Source organism: Schistocerca gregaria, chromosome 1 (genome assembly GCF_023897955.1).
Source record: "Schistocerca gregaria isolate iqSchGreg1 chromosome 1, iqSchGreg1.2, whole genome shotgun sequence".
NCBI classification, from domain to species: Eukaryota; Metazoa; Arthropoda; class Insecta; order Orthoptera; family Acrididae; genus Schistocerca; species Schistocerca gregaria.
This window is the reverse complement of record NC_064920.1, coordinates 839,483,840-839,492,497: the sequence shown is the minus strand read 5'-3', so window position 1 is coordinate 839,492,497 and position 8,658 is coordinate 839,483,840. Positions and strand designations below refer to the sequence as shown.

General features: G+C 42.8%; 1 non-coding gene across 1 annotated transcript; it reads right to left on the bottom strand.

The window, feature by feature from the left end:
- Positions 1-8,250: 8,250 nt before the first annotated feature.
- Positions 8,251-8,325, bottom strand: Trnas-cga (transfer RNA serine (anticodon CGA)). Its single transcript has one exon. It is a non-coding gene; the product is annotated as a tRNA-Ser (tRNA).
- Positions 8,326-8,658: the final 333 nt, after the last annotated feature.

Below are 8,658 nucleotides of genomic sequence, written 5' to 3'. Positions count from 1 at the left end.
CATCCAGTTACGTTGCGTTGTGCCAAATGTGCCACAGGTGTTAAACATAGTCGTGTATGTGTGGCTGGAAGCTGCAGCAGGGGGCTGCAGTGGCCGGGAAATCCGGCAGCGGCAGAAGAAAGGCGCACGGCAATCGATGTGTCGTGGCGCGTCGCGTGGTGGCGCCAGGCGGCCAGGCTTGGCCAGCTGTTTGTGGCGGCGGCGGCCCAGGCCGGCTGACGTCAGCGGGCGGCGCGGCGAGGCGCGGGGTCAGGGGTGACGGGTTGTCGACCGCGCCGTCACGTGACGCGGCGCAGCGCCACAGCTGAGCAGCAAGTGGCGGACAGCGTGCAGCGCTGCACTAGCACCACGCCGCGGAACTACGACACCAAAAATTAATACACTGCTGGGCAAGCACTCGAACTCAGATTTCCGCTGGCTAAGCCATTCTCAATCATACACTTTCTCCAAGGCGCCTGATCCAGTACAGAAAGTCTGGACGTGATGGTCGATCCAAAGTGCCACGGTAAAGACATCACCGAGAATGTCCAATATGTCACACAAAAAAACACGTAATTTATGCTTGGGAAAGAGCTTATACGAACGAAGTAACCTAATTTAAAGAAATGCAAAATCTCCAAGACTAACGGCGTTTTACAGAAGCTCGAAATTTAGCTTGGACATCAATGCGAGTCCCTTTCAACTTTTTCCATAACGTAAATCTGTCTCTGTTACAGTACTACAGTTTGTACTTTTGTTTCTTTTTAGGCTTTATTCGTTCGCTATCTTTTATGACGCCCTGTAAAGGTCCCATGAGCACTCTGATTGTTTTCTTTGAATGATTTTCTACAAAGGGGCCTAGGTAATTGAAAGCGAACTATTATTTAGATTCTACAATATCACGACAAAGAAAAGTCTAGAGTAAGCATAAATAAGACCATAAATTTCCGAACAAATTTTCATTACATTTACTTTTCTTAACAGTGAAAGGCCAGCTCTATTAGAGGAGAAATGTTATTTGATACTTCGAAAAACAGGGCACAATGAATAAGGTAAAATGCCTCTGCATATTAGCTTCTAAATAATATTTGATGTATTTGTAGATATATATTTTCCCAAGAAAATGAATGTCGATGCTTTGAAATCTTTTGAAGACTTTCTCCTGTTATTTCACTTTTCATCTGTGTGAAAAATTTATGAATTTTTCTGTGCCCAGTAATAAACTCTGTTGTTGTTAGTTTCTTAATTTTGATACTACGTTCCACCTTCTTGTATAACAAACTGCATCTCATACCACTTTCATCGTTTCGTATTGGGCTAAGCAAAGCGACGTTCTGCTGATATTCCTTTTAGTGTGAACATGTTTAAAACATAGGTTGAGCAGCACATGTGACAAATGGAATGGCTTTTAAATATAAACGATTGCCTGTAATAGTTGTAATACATACTATATTGGCGAAAGTGGTCACTGAATTAACGTACAGTACGGTTTAAGGAGAGTTTATAAGCACATAACAAAACTGCCTAGAGGCTGTGTTTAGCAGAGACCTTTCGTAGTGTAGGGGGCATTGAGAATTGTATCAGCGTTGTCCACAGAGCACCAAAATTTCGTTTTCTCAATTTTTTGGAGGAGCTTGAAATTTATGAAAGCCAGAAAGAGCCAGGAAGAGTTGTCAGTGGACAAAGCGATCTTGTGTCTAAGGCCTGCTTTGCTTTGTTTGACAAAAATGTTATTTCAGCGGACTGGCAGCATACAGAAACCGCTCTTCAGCTGACTGGATTAGACTAGATTAGATGTACTCGATCCAGATGTACTCCATCCATAATGTACCTCCAGGATGTAGATAATGTCAGAGGAAAAAGAATACACAATAAATATTTGCAATGAAGAAAAATACGAGTACAAGTATGCTAATGTACCTTCCGCAGATACCAAAAGGAATGATCGTCATAAATATGAAATGAGACGAAGCTGAGTAGAAGAATCATTATACAACACTTACTTACAATGATCACATTACTGAATGGAATATGTACAGAAGTCAGATTGTTCACATTATATCATATTATTAATAACAAACACACACACACACACACACACACATCAGTTATTTCTACCAAGAAATTCATCACTAGAGTAGAGGAGTTGGCCACCAATAAATCCTTTAGGCTCCTCTTAAACTGAAATTTAGTGGTAGTTAAACTTTTTATGGCTGCTGGCAGATTATTGAAAATGCATGTTCCTGAATAGTGGACACTTTTTGGACCAGAGTAAGTGACTTTCAGTCTTTGTGAAAATTATTCTTATTTCTAGTATGGATTCCATGCACAGATCTGTTGATTTTAAAAAAGAAGTATTATAATTACAAATTTCATAAATGAATAAAAATACTGGGAAGCAGTAGTTAATATCCTTAGTCCCCTAAACGACTCTCTGCAGTTTTTTCTTGAGTTCACACCACGAATAATTCATATTACACATTTTTGTACCTGGAAAACTTTAGCTTGGCTTAATGAGTTTTATCAAAAAATAATCTCATATGAAATTGCAGAATAAGAGTAAGCATAGTACGTCAGCTTTTTCATTTTTATATCTCCATTCGCACTGCAAATAGAGATCCGTTTAGGTGCTTCAGAAGTTCTGTGGTGTGTTCCTCACAGCTGAATTTATCATCAGGCTACAACACCGAGAATTTGACATCGTCCACTTCTTCTATCTGTTTGTCATCATATTTTAAGCACATACTGGTGGAAACGTCTTACAAGTTCTGAATTTGATGTGGTGTCCTTCTTTTCCAGTGTTACTTGACAAAGACTTGTCTAGGACCATTTATTAATGTCCACGAATTTCACTAATCCATCTTTCTATGACTATACTAGATTTGCTTTTTACTGCAATGATTCTGGTCTTACGTATAGTTCACCAGTGGCAAGACACAGTAAGTAAATACCTTCACTGTACTGTACAAATTGTAATGTTACCGATGACAGGGTATGAAAGAGGCGTTATTAAACGCGGTTTTCCAATTTTCATCAGCAAATAAGGTATGGTAGGTATTCTAGAAATCGAATCAAGAACAGCTGAAAACATGAGTAACTTAGAAGTATGAGTAGATATCCTCGGCATAGCAAAATAACTTAAGCCACTGAGTAGAAGCAAGTCTTCCAGTGCACACTGGATACTAATTAGGTTCCTTTCAGAGTATGCATAGCTCCATGCTTACCAATCATATTCACTCATCTGTTCGAAGATCCGTACTTAAAGACTAGTCACGCAAATATAGAAAATGGGAAATAGAAATAATCCGCTGAATTTCAGTCCCACATCCTTGTCATCAATTTTCAGTAGGATTTTGGGTCTTTAAGAAACTCATGCTCTTTCACATACATCTGATTTAATCTCAGTTACTTTTGTGGAATGGCAGTTTTAAAATAAGTGGGGAAACATTATTAACAACATACTGTAGTTTTCATTCCGTCTTCAGTACCGTATATTTGTCGTTCCGTCAATTTTCCCTCGTGTTCTCTCATTGTTTATCATTTCACGTGATTTTCAGAAACCATTGTGGCTGATTTACTCGACAACTGCTACGACAGATCGCAAACGAGGTGGTGTGAAGCAACATTTCAGTGGCCAAACAAATTCTGAGCACGTACAACTTAAAAAAATATTTTTACTGGTCGTCGTCTATAATTAACTTAGAAATATGACGCCTGTGATGTTTAAATCACGTACTATGAAATTTTATGAGAATGTCAGATGCAGGTAACTTCCTGCCACAATATTTCGGCGCAGAGTCTTCTGGTCATTATCGGATATTGGTGGAGATCCTCCGTCGAATAATGCGGAAAGGAACACGTAGACTACACTCACAAGAACAAGGGGCAGGATGATAAGAGAGACGTTAAGACGTCAAGGAACTTCCATGGTACCAGAAGGAGCTGTAGAGGAAGACAGAGGTTTTAACACTTCCGGAAGATAATTCTGGACGTTGGATGCAAGTGTTACTCTGAGGTGAAGACGTCGGCACTCTCAGAAGACTTATGATCCAAAATAAATTAAAAATAATAGGTGAGTTGCAGGCTTGGAGGAAACTGGTATGCCAATGAAGCTCCACAATGCGCTCCCGAACGGCACGTGTGGTTCGCTCCGCATAAGGTTCGCCGTATTCGCAAGGAGTTCGATAAACTCCTGCCTCACGCAGGTCAACGTTGTCTTTTCCCGATCCCGAAACGCCAAGATGTTGCGAGGGCGAGAGACCAGTTTCACTTGATTTTTTCTCAATAGTCATTTCGGTGGCAACATTCCCAATATATGGCACACAAACCAACGTCTTGAAGAACTTACCATTATCGTTGTTCTGTCGTTTACGCTTGCATTATGCCCCCTGTAGCTGATCAGCGGATTTACACTGAAGTGACAGAGAAACTGATATATGAATGCGTATTCAAATACAGAGATATGTAAACTGGCAGAATACGGCCCTGAAATCGGCAACGCCTATATGTGCCAAGAGTCTGGCGCAGTTGTTAGATCGGTTACTGCTGCTACAATGGCGGGTTATCACGATTTAAGTGAGTTTGAACGTCGTGTTACAGTCGGCGCTCGAGCGATGAGACACAGCATCTCCGAGGTAGCGATGAAGTGTGGATTTTTCCCTTACGACCATCTCACGAGTGTACCGTGAATATCAGGAATCCGGTATAAAATCAAAACTTCGGCATCACTGCGGCCGGAAAAAGATCCTGCAACAACGGGACCAACGACGACTGAAGAGAATCATTCAGCGTGATAGAAATGCAACCATTCCGCAAATTGCTGCAGATTTCAATGCTGGGCCACCAACAAGTGTCAGCGTGCGAACCATTCATCGAAACATCAACGATACGGGCTTTCGGAGCCGAAGGCCCACTCGTGCACACTTGATGACTGCACCACACAAAGCTTTACGCCTCGCCTGGGCCCGTCAACACAGACATTGGACTGTTGATGATTGGAAACATGTTGCCTGGTCGGACGAGTATCGTTTCACATTGTATCGAGCGGATGGACGTGTACGGGTAAGGAGACAACTTCATGGATCCATGGACACTGCATGCCAGCAGTGGGCTGTTCAAGTTGGTGGAGGCTCTGTAATGGTGTTGGGCGTGTGCAGTTAGAGTGATATGAGACCCCTGATACGTCTAGACACAGTTCTGACAGGTGACACGTACGTAAACATCCTGTCTGATCACGTGCAACCATTCGTGACCATTGTGGATTCCCAGGGATTTGGAAAATCCCAGCAGGACAATGCTACACTCCACACGTCCAGAAGTGCTACAGAGAGGCTCCAGGAACACTCTTCTCAGTTAAACACTTCCGCAGGCCACCAAACTCCCCAGACATGAACATTATTGAGCATACCTGGGATGCCTTGCAACGCGCTGTTGAGTAGAGATCTCTTCTCCCACGTACTCTTGTGGATTTATGGACAGCCCTGCAGGATTCAAGGTGTCAATTCCCTCTAGCACAACTTCAGACATTGTATTGTATTGTATGTTAACTGGGGGCCTAGAAACAACGGAGAGGCTCCGTCCCCGCCGCGGCCACAGTGGTCCACTTCACCCCTCCGCCGCCCCACACCGAACCACTATTTAAGGTTTACTGAGCAGTTCGGCCCCCGGTGGACCTCCTCCCCCCCCCCCCCCCTCCCCCTGTCCCATCCTGCCTCCACCTACCTCCCAGGGAACGTCTCACAGTAAACGAGTGTAACCGCCAGCCTCTGTGGCCGAGCGGTTCTAGGCGCTTTAGTCCGGAACCTCGCTGCTGCTACTGTCGCAGGTTCGAATCCTGCCTCGGGCATGGATGTATGTGATGTCCTTAGGCTAATTAGGATTAAGTAGTTCTAAGTCTAGGGGACTGATGACCTCATATGTTAAGTCCCTTAGTGCTTAGAGCCATTTGACCAATTTGAGACGCAGTGACCGAATATCCTTCTTCATCTCCATAGTAAATTTTCCTAAAATTATGGCCCTTTCAAATCGAAAAATGACTCTCATGTGGCCCATGGTTTGTCGATAAGGTAGTGACAGATAATTTCTTCATCGTGTGGGGAATATTCAAACTTGGCGCGCTCAATTCTCAAAAATTTTACTAGAATCTGATAGGAAACCAACGTGGCATGAAATCACAAAGTGTTTAAAACATCTGTGTAAGCTTGCCATACTACCTTAAAAAATATTTGTGAAAGGTAAGGATACGTGCAGATGTAGTGAAAATTATTTTAAAAGTAAACAGTGTGTTTTGAGAAGTTTTACGAATTTCACTCGCATGGACAAGGAAAATGAACGTAAGGAAATAGTACATATGCAAAGAAAACCAAGAAAAAGTTAGTCACTAAAGGAAAATTTCGGTTTCTCCCAAGGTTGGCTTCGACCAGGTGTGATATGATTCTATAGTGGATCTGTGATGACCTCACTCGTTCTGCTAATAACGCCCGGAACGAAGAGAGAAATCTGCGGCACAACTGTGGGGATCTTACAACATGCCTTCAGGATTAGAAAGCATACGAGTGTGCTGTCTCTCTCTCTCTCTCTCTCTCCCTCTCTCTCTCGCTCTCTGTCTGTTTGTATCTACGTGTATTTCCCCTTTTCTTCTTCTCTATCTGAAGGAAACGTGTATTCCTTATTTTACAAGTCACTTGTGATGCTTTATTAACATTTGTCAAAGGTGCAATATCGAAAATGCTTCATCAGACTGTAATTAACATACAGTTTTAGGAGTAAAAGTAGACAGTTTTCTATTAGTTGTGTCACTTTTCGTGACACATTAAAAAAAAACGAATACCACCAAACCACTTCTATCGTATCACTTTACTGTGAAAGTGAATACTATCTACAAAGACCAACTTAGACACAACATTAAGTGCCGAAATGTGATTTTCGTGAGTAACAAGAGACGACTCTGAAGAACAAATTGAATTTATAATTTACTACCGCGTCCTTCAGTAGAAGACCTGAATAGGGAATAAGACAACTCCCCAAACAACCAAAAGGCTATACATAACATCATAAGATCTGATTTGTTATCCAGACAGGCAAAGATAAGAATATATCAGACCATCATCAAACCAATAGTGTGCTACGCAGGCGAGTCATGGTTCCAGAAAGAAAACCACTTTTTAAAATGATGGATCTGGGAGAGAAAATGAACAGTGGAGGGCAAAGAAAAAAAGAGAACTCAGATAACTATACACACTACCTGACATAGTAGCGAGTGTGAAAACTAAAAGACTCAGGTGGTAAGGACATGTGAGGAGGAGAGAGGAGAACACGGTAATAAAGGTAGTAAAGCATGGAGAAGCCGAAGGAAGGAGACAGCTAGGACGGTTGAGAACGAGACAGAAGGATAATACCATGCGAGACATGCTGAGTCTGGGAGATGAAGATGCAGCTTTCTAACAGGAAGGTGTGGAAGGCTGGACTGTGTGAGACCTAGGGCCGGCTTCGTGCACACCCAAATGACAGCTTACTAAGGCCGATTGGGGACTGTACTTCTCCTTGGTGACCTTTCACGAACATTTCCCCAGTTGTGATGACCATGCACAATATCCTACAAACATACATGTATAGCTCCTACACATCTACCCCGGCTTGACTCCTGGTTTCGATGTCTTGTTCCATAAGGTTTTGTTGGTTGATGCTGACACAAAGGTACGTGACTGTCTCCGTCTTTCCTATTGTTAGGTTCCTGATTATTAGATGCTTTGGTCCTAACTGAGTTCTTCTTCCTGTTACCATTAACATTGTTTCATTTATACTTAGACCTACTTTCTTAGCTTCTTCCATCAGTACAGTTCCCATTTTCTCCACGTCTTCCTTGCTCTCTCCTGTAAACACAATGTCATCCGCAAAAGCCAGAATATTTGTCGTTTTTCCCTACGGTGACTCGTGCACGTTCCTGTGTTACTCCCTTCAGGGTGTTGTGGAGTGCCAAACTGAACAGGGTGGGTGACATAATATGTGCCTGTCTCACTCCTATTTTTACCTCAAATGTTTTTGGGAACTCCCCCTGCACTCTCTACACTTTTATTCCATCTCACTCATTTTAGCTAGCTTCATCAGCTTGTCTAGTATCCCACAATCTGCCATTATCCTCCACATCTCCTCTCTCATTATTCTGTCATATACTTTGTTGAAGTCTATAAACGTACAGAAGGTAACAGGATGAAACTTTCACTCTGCAGCGGAGTGTGCGCTGAAATGAAACTTCCTGTTGATTAAAACTGTGTGCCGGACCGAGACTCGAACTCAGGACCTTTGCCTTTCGAGGGCAAGTGCTCTACCAACTGAGCTACCCAAGCACGACTCACGACCCGTCCTCACAGCTTCAATTCTGCCAGTTCCTTATCTCCTACCTTTCAAACTTCACAGAAGCTCTTGCCCGTCAAAGACAAAGGTACCGAGTTCGAGTCTCGGTCTGGATCACAATTTTAATCTGCAAGGAAGTTACATATCAGCACTGCAGAGTGAAAATCTCATTCTGGAAACATCCCCGGGATGTGGCTAAGCCATGTCTCCGCAATATCCTTTCTTTCAGGAGAGCTTCTGTTAAGTTTGGAAGGTAGGAGACGAGGTACTGGCAGAAGTAGAGCTGTGAGGACGGGGCGTGAGTCGTGCTTGGGTAGCTCCGATGGC